General features: G+C 43.3%; 1 protein-coding gene across 4 annotated transcripts in view; it reads right to left on the reverse strand.

The window, feature by feature from the left end:
• The window catches only part of CAPN10 (calpain 10), a 37,201-nt gene extending 22,694 nt beyond the window's left edge, over window positions 1-14,507 (reverse strand). For all 4 annotated transcript variants that reach the window (XM_032803939.1, XM_032803938.1, XM_032803935.1 and 1 more), the window contains exon 1: window positions 14,162-14,507. The gene's annotated coding sequence lies outside the window, so the exon portion shown is untranslated. The remainder of the gene's footprint in view (window positions 1-14,161) is intronic.
• Between the last annotated feature and the right edge of the window lie 6 nt (window positions 14,508-14,513).

The raw sequence follows: 14,513 nt of genomic DNA on the forward strand, positions 1-14,513 counted from the left end.
CTCGGGGGCTGCACAACGAGCTGCTTTGTCAATGCAGCCTCCGTTGGCAGATGAGCGTCAACTAACCAGACTTCATGGTGGCCTTAGGGCCCTTTAGTCTACTGATTAAGCTGCTGTCGAGCGACTGGGCCAGCACTGCAAACACTAGAAGGTGGTGATGGGGCCCCATTAGTCAAAGGGGAGCCAGCGTGCCAGCCCAGGACACCAATCACAGCAGCTACTCTGAATCCCTCCACCATCAAACCCTCTTCAGTCGCGTGGCCATCTCTGGCTTATTTATTTTTTTCTCCCACAAGTGACATGATTTCAGCCTGGGCTGCAACCAGCCTCACCCTGGCAGGAAAAGCTCCTGCCCTCTAGTGACTCTGATCCCACTACTTGGGGCAGAATGACCTATTGAAGCTGCTGCAGGCAGCACTTTCTCCCCCTCTCCTCAGCAACTCGAAGCCATTCTGGTGAGGAGGGATAGATGGAGCTGACGAGACCACCAGCTTAGGGGTCTCTGACTCCCCCTCCCTTTCCCCTCTGTGAGCAATGGGAATGGGATAGTGGTTTTGCTTTGCCTGTTTCTCTCTTTGCACCACCTCACCTGGGAAGGAGCAGAGGGGGGTTGAGAGCCCCTGGAGCTGCTCCCCTCCCCACCTCAGGCTCCAAGATGAAGACTGTGCTTGACAGGACTGGAATTCTCTAAAATAAAGGAGAGAGAACTTTCTTGGGGCTGGTTTGAGACTGTGGATTGAACTCCCCCCGGAACTAAGGACCATCACAAACCTCACCACCTTCTGCTCCAAGTGCAGGCATGTTTCTTTGGCCTGCCTTCTTTAACAGAAATACATAGCAACACTTCTTTAAAAATAAAACCTATACAAAATAAGACACTAGTGCACATTATTCCCCCTGCCACCACCCCACACACACACACCTGTCCCTTGGGGAGAGGATGAGAGAATAAATCACTCATGACAGATATTGGTCACGTGGTATAATAGATTACTGGAAGGTGCTCAGATACTACAGTGATAAGCATGGTATAAGACACTGAATAGAAGCACAGACCAGACCCTCACGTTGGACAAAGACATCTGACAGGGACATCAGATACAAAAGTAACACTGTAGCCAATGAGGAATAGGTGAGAAATGACAGCTGAACTAGATCAGGGACTGACTGAAATGACAGAGGTTAATTCCATAAAGGTTATAAAGGTATCATACATGCAGGTTAAACGGCATTAGGTGCACAAACCAAAGAAAAAACTCTAAATATATATCGATGTGAGAAACCAGAACACAGAAATAGATGAACAAGAACACCTGGCAATGGAAGAAGACCCAAACATAAAAAACGGTCATCCACCTTTCATAACTATTCTTTGAGATGCGTTGCTCATGTCCATTCTATTCTAGGTGTGCATGCAGCCGTCGCAGATTTTTGCTTTAGCGGTATCTGCAGAGCCGGCTACGGCACCCCCTGGAGTGCCGCACTCATGCTGCGGTATATCAGGCGCCGCTGGCCCTGAACCCTCTCAGTTCCAACTCCAACAGAGGAGCAGGAGGGCGGGTAATGGAATGGACGTGGGCAACAGATCTTGAAGAACAAAAAGTTATGAGAGGCAGGTAACCATTTTTTCTTCTTTGAGTGCTTGCTCATGTTGATTCATAGAATCATAGACTTTAAGGTCAGAAGGGACCATTATGATCATCTACTCTTGACCTTCTGCACAACGCAGACCACAGAATCTCACCCACCCACTCCTGTATCAAACCTGTGTCTGAGCCACTGAAGTCCTCAAATCATGGTTTAAAGACTTTAAGGTGCAGAGAACCTTCCAACAAGTGACTCGTGCTGCAGAGGAAGGCAAAAAAAACCCAGGGCTTCTGCCAATCTGCCCTGGAGGAAAATTCCTTCCCGACCCCAAATATGGCAATCAGCTAAACCCTGAGCATGTGGGCAAGACTCACCAGCCAGCACTCAGGAAAGAATTCTCTGTAGTAACTCAGAGTCCAGTCTAGTTGACTCACAAGCAGTATCGCTGGAAGTGGGCTCAGAGTTCACCGTCATGCCCAAATAAATCTGTTAATATTTAAGGTGTCACCGGACTCCTCGTTTTTGTGGACACAGACTAACACGGCTACCCCTCTGATACTTGGAAGTAACACAGTTCCATAGAATCTAATGAGAGAACATTTCTTAAAAGATCATACAACTTCTGTTACATATTATACAAATAAAAATATATTAGTAAGGTTACAAGACTAGCATCCTGGTCAGAAAAAATATATTGACAGTACAATGTTGAGAGTGATCCAAGAGGCAACTAAGGCTACCAAAATTTCCTCCATGTAAATTCGTCGTGTCACAACACAGCAGGCTTAAAAGAAGGTTGCTTCTTGGAGCAGCTTGTTCCACAGCACACAAGATGAGGAGCTGTTCTCAACTTAGGCCATGTCTAGACTACGCGCCGGATCGGCGCGTTAAAATCGATTGCTCGGGGATCGAAATATCGCGTCTGGTCTGGACTCGATATCTCGATCCCAGAGCGTGCTTAGATCGATTCCGGAACTCCAGCTAGATGACCGGACTTCCGGATTCGACACGGCGAGCCGCGCAGATCGATCCCGCGCGGTGAAGACAGGTGAGTAAATCGATTTTAGATATTCGATTTCAGCTACGCTATTCTCGTAGCTGAAATTGGGAATCTAAAATCGATTTAATCTCATAGTGTAGACCTGGCCTTAGTCTGTTTTCAGTGGGTTTGACCTGCGGTCGTGAAAGTAAAAGCTTCTTCCTGAACCAAACTTGAATGAAACTAAAATCGTGTCAGCCTTTCCTTTAGGTTGACCTGTGTGCCATGATCTGCCATACAGAGTTGTGCTATTAGATGGTGATCCTTCTGTAGAAATTGACTAGAGTCCGTCTGTTACAACTATACAATGTAATGAATGTATTTCATATATCACTTTTGTTCCTATTCACTCTTTTCTTGAGTCTCTTCTTTCAGATGTTATGCTGGGTTAAAGATCAAATCCTGAACCCAGCCTGAATAGATGAGCTGGACAGGGTAAAGTAGGGGGAGTGGGCAGGTGAGAAAAAACTTCCCCCCAAGGTCACAGAGTTGCTATGGAGCCATTCCCAGTATTGCCAACCTTGAACCATAGGCGCAGACTTCGAGGGTGTTCTGGGGCTCAAGCACCCATGGGGAAAAATTAGTGAAAGCTTTGCACCTACCGGCAGCCAAGCTCCCCTCACCCACTGCCCCTCCTCCTCCTCCTCCCCTGAACATGCCACACCCCTGCTCCTTCACCTACCTCCCAGTGTTTCCTGCCCAGCAGCCACCGAACAGCTGTTTGGCAGTGTTAGCATGCTCCAGGGGGATGTGGGGAGCAGGAACATGGCACGTTCAGAGAAGGAGGTGGGACCAGGGATTTGGGGAAGGAGTTGGAATGGGGGTGAGGAAGGGCTGGGCAGGGGCAGGGCCTCATGGGAGGGGTGGAGTGGGGGTGGGGCCAGGGACAGATGCGGGGGGTCAAGCACCCACGGGAAAGAGGGGAAGTCGGGGCTTATGGTGGGTGTTGAGCACCCAGAAACCAGAGCTTGAGTGTGGAATGTGATATGTTCTATGCTGCTAACAACTTGCACACTTGGGCAGGGAGTTTGTTTATAAACAGAGGCAGGGTGATTAAGATAACAAAAGGCTTGTCGTTAAATTAAATTAAGCATCCTTACATGATCCAGAAAGCATTCCCAGGCACTCCAGTTAAAAGATAGGAAACAAAGGGTAGGAACAAATGGTCCATTTTCAGAATGGAGAGAGGTAAATAGTGGTGTCTCCAGGGGTCTGTACTGGGACCAGTGCTGTTCAACATATTCATAAATGATCTGCAAAAAGGGATGAACACTGAGGTGGCAAAGTCTGCAGATGATACAAAATTACTCAAGATAGTTAAGTCCAAAACAGACTGCAAAGAGTTACAAAGGGACCTCACAAAACTGGATGACTTGGCAACAAAATGGCAGATGAAATTCAATGTTAAATGCAAAGTAATGCACATGGCAAAATATAATCCCAAGCATACATACAAAATGATGGTGCCTAAATTAGCTGTTACCCATCAAGAAGAGATCTTGGAATCATTTGCAATACTCTGGAAGTACTATGTTTCCAGAGTACTGCAAATTTATACGAATCCTTCTCATTGTGTCTATATCACCCTGAACTCATTCTCAGTCTTCAGAAGACTTAAAAATTATCTTGAGTCATCAATGGGACAGACACAACTGAATAATGTAGCTGTCCTTAGCATGCATCAAGACAATACCAGGGAACTAGATGTGAATAAGTTTGCTGACAATTTCATCCAGAAAGCTACAGTGAGACAATGTCTTTAAACTGAGATGTTAATGAAGACAGCTTGTAGGTGATTGAAATGATTTTAATATACTTAATTCATGATAATGTAATTATGTAGTTCATAACAATTGAATCATTATTAAAATAGTAAAGATACCAACAACAGACATATTCAATAACTAGAATATGAAAGAAGTGTATAAATATGCTGAAAATAGCCTCCCCCCCAACACACTCACTTCTTCAAAAGCACCCACTGGCAAAAACAAAAATCAGTGCCTACGTCTTAAGCATTCAAAAATTATGAGCAAGGCCCCAAAATATCACAAAACTGGCTTTAAAATCATATTTTAAAAAACATAATATTGGGTTTTTAATGGCCTCGTTTCTGAGCCTTTTCATTACAGTTGGGTCATGTTTTCAAGCCTCTCTCTCCAATAACAAGGTTAGAAACTACATTTGTTTGTTTTTTTGGTTAATGAAAGTGGAGATTCTCATAGAATACCATGACTCCAGGAGGTGGAGCTTTAACACATAAAGCAGATATTTTGTGAGACCCCCAGCACTTTGGAAAGTCGGTGCCTGTGCCCCCTTTTTGCTCAGAGGCAGGAATTTACTCTTTCCCAGCAATGCTTTTCTATACAACACTCCAATTCTCCCATGAAGGCAAATACATCCTGTCCCAATGAGGAACCCTGTTTCCCAAATTCAAATTAATTTTCCAAGAAGCACCTGCCTTACCAACATCAATTCTGCATATGGAAGACATGTGAGCTCACAGCAATATGCAAGTTAAAAAAAGCCCTGAGGAACCAGATCCAGCCCGCAGGCCATAGTTTGCCCACCCCTGACCTAGCCAAACATCCCAGACTTTCACTTGACTGAATGCATTCCAGTAGCAATTGCTCCCTTTTTAACCTCGTAATATGTGCACTTGAAAAGACAAGGGCCCCCCTTTCTGGCCAGCTCATGAACTACAGGGACTGGAAATGCAAGAATGCTCCATTGCAATAAATTGACAGGCTCCAGCAGAGGAAGGACAGCACAGTGCCAAAGTGAATTTCTTTTCTGCTGCAGGAAGCATGAGTCTTAGGGCCATCAAATAATCCTGAAAATGTCATCCTGTCTCAAGAGTGAATGTGCTTGCATGAGCAGTTTTGGGGCTTGGGGTTGGGTTTTTTTCATTTGTGGCAGATATGAAGTAAAGTGGTAATTAAGAAGAAGTAGGAAAGATCCTGAGCAGCAGCAGTTGCCTTGGAAAATATACTTAGGTACGAGAAATAAATATTTGAGGTTAAGGATTATGACTGACACCCTGATCTCGGCTCCATCAAACAATGCAGAATGGAGCTAGTTAAACAGAGCTTTGCTTAATTTGTGGATGAAGGAGAGCTGGAAGGCTAATTAAGCCATTAGGCTGGGGTAAGAAATAGGCACAGGAAGGAAGTGTGTGTGTGGGGGGTGGGAACAGACAGCATGGGGGAAGAGAGAGATCGCCCTTCCCTGCTTGCTGCAGGCTCCCTAAGGCTGCTGGGGCAAAGCCATATATAGTGTGAAGGAGGTGAGTATCCACATTGCAAATAAATTACACAAGGTGTTTGACCAGCGCAAGACTCTCTGAGCAGTTTGTCAACCAGAGCACAGGGTGGGATGAGAGAAGCCCTCAAATCTGACCACTGATTTGGCTAACTGCAACCATCGAATTGCAGGTACCCTTTGGATTAACGAGCTTGTGTTCCCTGACATCTCTGTCCTAAGTCACACAAAGTCCTTCAAAGTCCCAGTAAAGACACTTAACATATGCTAATAAATCTGGAAAACATTTACGACTCTTGAAAATGATTCAGTTCTAAAATCTGGCTCATCCATCAGTTGCAACGAGACTGTAAGATTCTAAAGAGAGGATCATCCCCAGCTAGTATTTCAGGCTCAGCTTGGGAAGTTGGACATGGAATCTCCGAATCAGTGAGGCAAAGATGAAAAGGTTCATGCTGACCCCAGACTCCCCTGAAAAATACATCATCCGAGAAAAAACACAAAGCTGAAGGGTTCACGCATGATGCATCTGTAAAGAAATAACAACATACACTAATGTGCGTGCACTCTCCACGCACTGGCTTTATTTAATAAAGCGCTCAGTGTTCAAGCCTGCTGCCTTCAGACTCCCGTCTATTCGGAGGCTGTTGTAATTCAGAGCAGTGCAGCTGGCGAGCGCCTTCCCTCCAGCTGTGTCTACTGTAATCTTCCTCTCATGCTGTGCTACAATAACACTCCCTCCTTGGGCTGTACAACCATTACAGACTTCACCAATGCCGCAGGTGCCTCACAGTAAATGGAGGAAATGTTTGGGTTGGTTTTTTTAAATGATAATAAAGAATTCATAGATAAGCTACTCATAACCTTGTGAAAAGGAAAATGGAAGAAAAATATTTCCCTCTGAGAAACAAACAGCAAAAAACTGCAGCGAGAACAACTCAACTGGAGAGAATAGCTCAAGCTGTTACTGACCATTACTCCTCAGCATCAACTAGAGGAGGTACAGGTCACTTGTGGGTGCTGTGGCTTAACAGCCCAGAATTTTCGATATGAAACATTGTGAACAGAGAAACGTGCTGGCAGCAGGAGCCCAAGAGTTGGTATCAGAGATCAAGAATAACAGGTAAGTAATAGATAGAAACGATTATTCTTGTTTTAGTCCCAAATTTAGGCTTGCACAGAGCTAAGATAAAATGGCATCAATACATGTTACGGGTAATTGTATCTATGGAAAGGGGAATAAAGGCTTCTTTCTCCACAAACTTTCCATCTGCGTCCAGGAAACTGGGTTGAAGAAAGAAGGGTTCGGGTTCTCCCAGTGTCGCTGATCAAACGTCACAGAATTCATATTCAGGATCACCACGGTACTTTAAAAAGCAGAAGGGAAGATCTATCTGAAATCAGCACTTAGTATAGAGTCAGAGCTCTCCTACTAAGGAAGAGCTAGGATGAAGAATTAACTCTTTTGTATGGTCAGTCTCTGAAATACTATGCTGTCCAGCAGGAATAGAATAGGACATGAAAAATATCTGTTCTCAATCCTAGTACTGCTGCTGCAAGGTATCAGGGTTTTGACTGGGAATTTATATCTGAAGTCTGTCTGGGTATGCGGCAAGACATACTGTAGTGTAGACCACATCTGAATAGAGTATCTCATGGACCACCTCTCCTCCCATTAGTAGTCACTTGACCACCTATAGTAACTAAAGTGATTGCTTACGTAGAAGTGGAATACTAGAAACAATGCAGATTAGCTATCTTCATACAGTTAGCAGCTGGAAACGGGGCCAGCCAGCAATACACAATGAACTGTCTCTCTGCTGACCAGCAGCAGCTGCTCCATAGACGGGAGTCTGCAAACCTCTGAGCTAACAGGATAATTGAATTAGATGCATCAGTCTCTGTACCAGTGGAATTTTTCATAATGTGCATTAAAAGGCTCAAATTCCTGGGAGGGGAGAGTTAAAAACAATTTTTGGTGCCAAACACAGTTATGAGATTCAAACAGGTTTTGACAGGAAATTTTCTGCGGTTGAATATTTTTTAGAAGTGATATTAAAAGGTAGTAAGGATCTGCAGAGAATCGTCTGTCTATCTGAACTGCTGTGGAGGCAGAAATAACACAGGTGAGCTCTTCATTGGGTAGAGCCTACCTGGCACCAGCATCTCATGGGATTGACCTGCCTCCAGAATTCCAAGTTCAATCTGAAGGGCTTCATTCTTGATCTATGAACCTGCCTGGAAATTTTGTACGTGAGCGGGAGGGAACATCACCGAATTTCAGATTTTTTCTACTTGCTCTCATGTGATCTTGAAATAAGAATGAAGATTTTAAAACAGCCAAACTCTACCCACTACTTACTATGGGAATTAGGTAACCATGAAACTGGACGTTGCTATGGCGCCCTGTTGGTGTGATGTTGGCAGGTAGAATTATAGTATAAAACAACCTGGGAAATCCCATGCTAACTGCCACTTTTGCACTAACCTAACTGCCAAATGTTAAATGGCCCAGCCTTCAGCTCTCATGAGAAATACACTTTAAATTCAGTCTCTCAAGCAATTAATAATTAGCCCAGAGAGCTACATGTATGTTCTATGTTGGTATTAGACAGATTATTCCTGGTTTATCTTTCCTATTCCTCCTCCTTTTACGTAGTAGAAGAAGCCAAAATTTCAGCACAAACATCATTTCATGCACAGACTTCTTTGGCAAAAGACAACACACAGAGAATAACTGGGACATGTTCTTCCTCCTTCCAGAAAAATTCTACACTGAGATTGACCGCGACACTGGCCAGTCTTTCCCACGCTGCATGAAGGTCCTTCATATTACCTGCCCTGCACTTCATGATGTTTCAGCAGAAAGAGCAGTGCCCAGTGGAGAATGGTTTCAGGGCCAGCCAAAAAAAAAAAAGCTATCAAAACGTAAACCAGGTTCTCTTCAAAGAACGTGCTGTCAGCTCCATCCTGCATTGGTTGATAACGAACATGCCAGCCATATGCATCTGTGCAAAAGGTTTGCAAAGATCAAAGCCATGGGGACTACTGTGGAAGCTACTAACTTCAATACACCAGAGCTTGGAACCTCCCACATCAAGAATCGCTGAGAGAGCTGCAAGTTACTAGGGAGAGCAGAAATGGTTAGACAGCTCTCAGCCCTCTCCCTGCTCACCCATAAAAGTCCAACTAAACTACATGCAGGAAGAGGTAGTCAGACTTGCACCCAGAAATCAACTAATGACTTTCCTACAAATAATAAATAATTATAATACCACCACCATTCTTATATAGCACTTTTCATCAGTAGATCTAATGAGAGTGCTTTACAAAGGAGGGTCAGTTTCGTTAGCCTCATTTTACACATGGGGAAACTGAGGCACAGAAAGGGGACGTGTCTCCACTCCCCTTGAATCTCTAAATATTTCCTTTTTTTTAGTTCTCAATAAGATTTCACAATCCAGATCAGGCTGTTAGTCCACCAAGCCCAGTATCCTGCCTCTGGCAGTTTCCAATAGCCAATGCTTCATAAAAGGGCAAAAAAATTCCCGACAGAGTTGGAAGAAGAATATCTTTCAAGATGAATGGCTGACCCCATGGAGCATGAAACCCAATGGTCACCATTTAATTGGCTAAATATTATTGGGCACAAATTATCCCTCTTAATTTTAAATCCTCCCACAGCACACTCAATCTTGCCCTTAATTTTCGCCCCAGAAAAGTTACAGGTGACAGGTCCAGCACAGCTAGCCTTGTCAATGTCATCAGCTGTTCCAGTCCTGGCAGTCTCTAGGGTGAAATCTCTCCTATTTACCAGAGTGAGATCATCTATTTCATTCAGCAGTCCATGTCAATCGAGCAGCTCCTCTAGGTCATCGCTCTCCAAGTGGCAGCTGATCTGTTCCCTCACAAATCGCTTGATTGCCTCCCAGTTACAGGAAATCCTATGATGTTGCCCTGGGCCGATTTCCATGAGGAATGCGAAGGCATTGCACAGCTCCAAAAAAATCCAGAGAAGTTTAAAAGCTATTATTGGCAGAATTACAGTGGTATCTTATTGCAGTAGGAACTGGCACCAAGTAGGCAGCTGCATAACAGATATTTATTGGGTAAAAGCATTACCTCACATTGCCATCCCCAAACAAGTTTATTTGGTATGACATTCCCTCACTACTCACACTAATTCCTGAATGGCAAATTGATACTCAAAGGCTTCTACCAGGTGGGCTATCTCCTATAACACTCCAGTGCAGGGCTAGAATATTCCACACCACGGCCAGGCTGTGCACCACTTTGGAAGCGCTGCTTTCAGATAATTGAAAAGACGATGAATAACCTGCCAGGGCCTGAATGCAAGATCATCTCAGTCACAAACGGTACCAAGGCTAACCCCCAATACTTCAGAAAAGAGTCACAGTGTCTCATGATGGAAGTGAAGACCAACTGAACATGAGTCTCACTATTTCCAGCAGTGACATAAGACAAAGCAAGAAGATGCTGGAGCTCAGATGTGGAGTGCACCTAATACTGTCAAATGCACATTCACATGCAACGTAATGAACAAGTTATAACAAAAGTACAATACTATGTACATCGTGTAGGATGCAGCTATAATGGACTCTAAAATGAAGGGTAGTTCAGTTACATGGTTTGAGCATTGGCCTGCTAAACCCAGGGTTGAGAGTTCAATCCTTGAGGGGGCCATTTAGGGATCTGGGACAAAAATCTGTCTGGGGATTTGTCCTGCTTTGAGTAGGAGGTTGGACTAGATGACCTCTTGAGGTCCCTTCCAACCTGATATTCTATGATATTACTTGAAAGCACCAGGATCTCAACAAGGAAGTTGTTCTTCAAAGACAAAGGCTTGAATTAAAACGTAACAACTCTTTGGCAAACCTTGGGATTCTACGACATCAGCTGCTCTACATACCATGATGCAAAAACTAAAATCACAATTCATAAAAACCTTGTATGACCAGGAGAATCAATTACCACAAACAGGAGAGAAAGCTGGGTTGTTAAAGAAATTGTCTGGATATTTGAAAGTGTAGAACAACAAGGGAGACTTTACCCTGAAGGAGAAAAAACCAATACAGAATCCTGTTGTGTCTCCTGCCTGCACCCAGAGCCTCCCATCCATTTCTGTAGACTCTTCCAACAGGTCTAGAAATCATTGGTCAAAGTAATTTCCAAAGACAATGGCACAATCACATTTGAGGTAGCTTTATTTATCATTAAATGGAGATCAACAAGCTGTGGTTACCAAAAAGCCTGGATCTCCTTATTCATAATGATCAACACATTTCCTGCCCCACCAACTTGTAAAGAATCACAAAAGCAGGAAATCTAGAAATAAAGGTGCCAACCCAGTCACACCTCATCTTTATTAAACCATATAAAATATGAACCCCTGCAGAGTGACCTTTGCCGTGGGACAAGAGACGATAGTGCCAGGTATCTTCCCGATGCTTGTAGATTACACTCATACCCTTTAACCTTATTCTGATTCAGTGTTTAAAAAAATGCCAAAACAACATTGTGTCATTAGAAGTCGGTAACTTCAGAGCCAAGGTCTCACCAGGTGGGATGGCCCTTTAAGGGAGTTCGATTTTGTCAAACATATAGCTAAGGGTGGCAAAAAATCCCTCCTCTACCTGTAGGATTAATCAGTTCCATTAACCTAGTTGGCACCTGACCAGAAGGACCAATGGGTAAAGAAGATACTTTCAAATCTGGTGGGGGGAAAGGAAGGGAAGGAAGGTTTTGTTTGTGCTTCTTTTGTGTGTTCCCTCTTGAGACAAAGAGAGAGACCAAGCAAGTAATCCAGCTCCTACTGAAATGATACATCTAAAATTAGAAAAATTGTAAGTAATAGCAAGGAAATGTGTTAGATTATCTTTTGTTTTAGCTTGTGAATTTTCCCTATGCTAAGAAGGAGGTTTAGTCCTATTTTGTAACTTTGAAATTGAGCCTAGAGGGGGATCCTCTGTGTTTTAAATCTTTTCATTACCCTGTAAAATTACCTTCCATCCTGATTTTACAGAGGTGTTTCTTTTACTTTTTCCCTTTATTATAAAGTTCTTCTTTTAAGAACCTGATTGGTGTTTAGTGTCCTAAAAACCCAAGGGTCTGGTCTGCTCTCACCTTGTTAACCTGTTTGGTTGCTATATTATTCTCAGGCCTCCCCAGGAAAGTGGGTGAAGGGGCTTGCAGGGATAGGGCTCTAAGTGGCCCCTCCCTGACTGTTTGTTGAAATCACTTGGTGGTGGCAGCAATACCATCCAAGGACAAGGAAAGGATTTGTGCCTCGGGGAAGTTTTTAACCTAAACTTGTGGAATATAAGCTTAGGGGGTCTTTCATGCAGGTCTCCTCAGGTACCCCAGAGTTCAGAGTGGGGAGGGAACCCTGACAGATCTTAACTCCCACCTCTGATTAATTCGCTCCCTCCCATGTGACAGGTCTGTGGCCAGGGACAAGGTGATAGCCATCAGATCACCAGGCTCTCAGATCCAAGCCCAACAAGAAGCTTGGTTAGGGAGAGAGACACCTGCTGGGAGCAGGGAGTCTCTTGCAGGAGACTCTAGATTGGAAGAACGAAGCAATAACTGCAGTCACCCTATCAGGTGTATCAGCCTTTACTTTAGCAAGTTGGAAAGTGTATTCAAGGGCCCAGGTACTGTTCCGAAACTCAAACAACAAGATGTATTTAATCTGAGTAACAATAATAAAACTAGCTTTGGGAGATGGTTCTGAACATACAATCAACTAGCCCTCTTGAGACTGTTTCTGGAATACTGCGTCTAGTTCTGGTGCCCACACTTACAGATTCATAGACTCTAGGACTGGAAGGGACCTCGAGAGGTCATCGAGTCCAGTCCCCTGCCCTCACGGCAGGACCAAATACTGTCTAGACCATCCCTGATAGACATTTATCTAACCTACTCTTAAATATCTCCAGAGATGGAGATTCCACAACCTCCCTAGGCAATTTATTCCAGTGTTTAACTATTCTGACATTTAGGAACTTTTTCCTAATTTCCATTCTAAATCTCCCTTGCTGCAGTTTAAGCCCATTGCTTCTTGTTCTATCATTAGAGGCTAAGGTGAACAAGGATCTAAAAGGATGTTGAAAAACTGGGGAAGGGTCCACAAAAGAACTACAAGAATGTTTTGCGATGTTGAAAACATCCCATGCAGTGAGCAACTTAAGATGCTCAATCTATTTAGTTTATTCACGAAAAGGTTAAGAGGTGACGATCACAATCTATAAATACCTGCATGGGGAAGAGATTTCTGATCATAGATGGCTGTTTCATTTGGCAGGAAAAGGTACAGTGTGAATCCAGGGGCTGGAAGCTAGACAAATTCAGTCTAGAAATCAGGCATAATTTGTTTTTTTAGCAATGAGGGTAAATAACAGTTGGAACAACTTATCTAGGAACATAATGGATTCTCCTGATTTAAAGACTTCAGAAAGACATACACTATAGTTCAAACAGAAGTAATGGGCTTAATGAACCTCACTCCGCGGTTTCTTCTATAACCTGTGTTATGCAGGAGGTCAGACTAGATGATCATAATGGTTTCTTCTGGCCTTAAAATACATGAACAGAGACACGTAAAACAAGTATCACTAGATTTATAAAGGATTTAAAATGTCAGAGCAGGAGGTGGCCTGAAGATATTCTTATTTTGTATCAGCAAAAGGAAAGTTTACCTGCCACAAATGTGTTTCCATTTTTTTTTTATCCCTTTGCAACAAACAGAAATGAACCCCAGAAAAAACACTTCTATGATTATTCAAGGCAGCCACCAGACCCTATAATAGGGCTGACCAGGGCCTAGAACATTGAGACCATACCCACTGGAATTGTTTGGCGTGCCAGAGATAGGATAGGACCCTCATAGACCACTAGTCTCCCTCCTGCTAGGTGTACACAAGGATTGTGCGAGTATGCCTAGGACATGACACTGGACATAAACTTAATACTGCATTACTGTTACACTCTTGTTTGGATCAGAACTTGTGTGTGTTTACTAACCTTGTTAATAAAACGATTGAAAGCTTAGAATATTTTTCTTAAGTGGGACTGTTGTAACCATGCATTTCAGGGTTTCCAGTTTAACTGTAATTCTAATAACTCTAGACCTGGCCTAAGAACTGAAACCGGTCAAACCTCAGAATGTTAATTGGGGATTGTTAAATTATTAATACACAATAAATGGATCAGGCAACAATTTCAATATACTGTAATATAATAGATAACATTTACCTTAGACTGTGGACTTTTCCCTCTCTTCGAGGCTCATGCCATGTTTTTGCCAGACAGCTCTGACGTAGCTTCTCAAATCCAGGTGTGCAGTGCATCTTTTCAGCAAATAACAAAACAAAGACAACACACCCTGCTTGTTCTTCCATCTGTTTAGACTATGCCACCAATTTTCATTAAAAATTGCACAGCACTTGGATGGGTGCAAAGGACAAAAATAGCCCCCCTATATTATGATTTGAAAAATTCTTGTTCACTCTATTTCCCACAGATTTCTTCTGCACTTCCTACACAATTGCGTGCCTTTCTCTCACACACTCTACTCCCCACTACTCTTTCCAACCATGATCCTTTG

This window comes from Chelonoidis abingdonii, chromosome 8 (genome assembly GCF_003597395.2).
Source record: "Chelonoidis abingdonii isolate Lonesome George chromosome 8, CheloAbing_2.0, whole genome shotgun sequence".
Taxonomy (NCBI): Eukaryota; Metazoa; Chordata; order Testudines; family Testudinidae; genus Chelonoidis; species Chelonoidis abingdonii.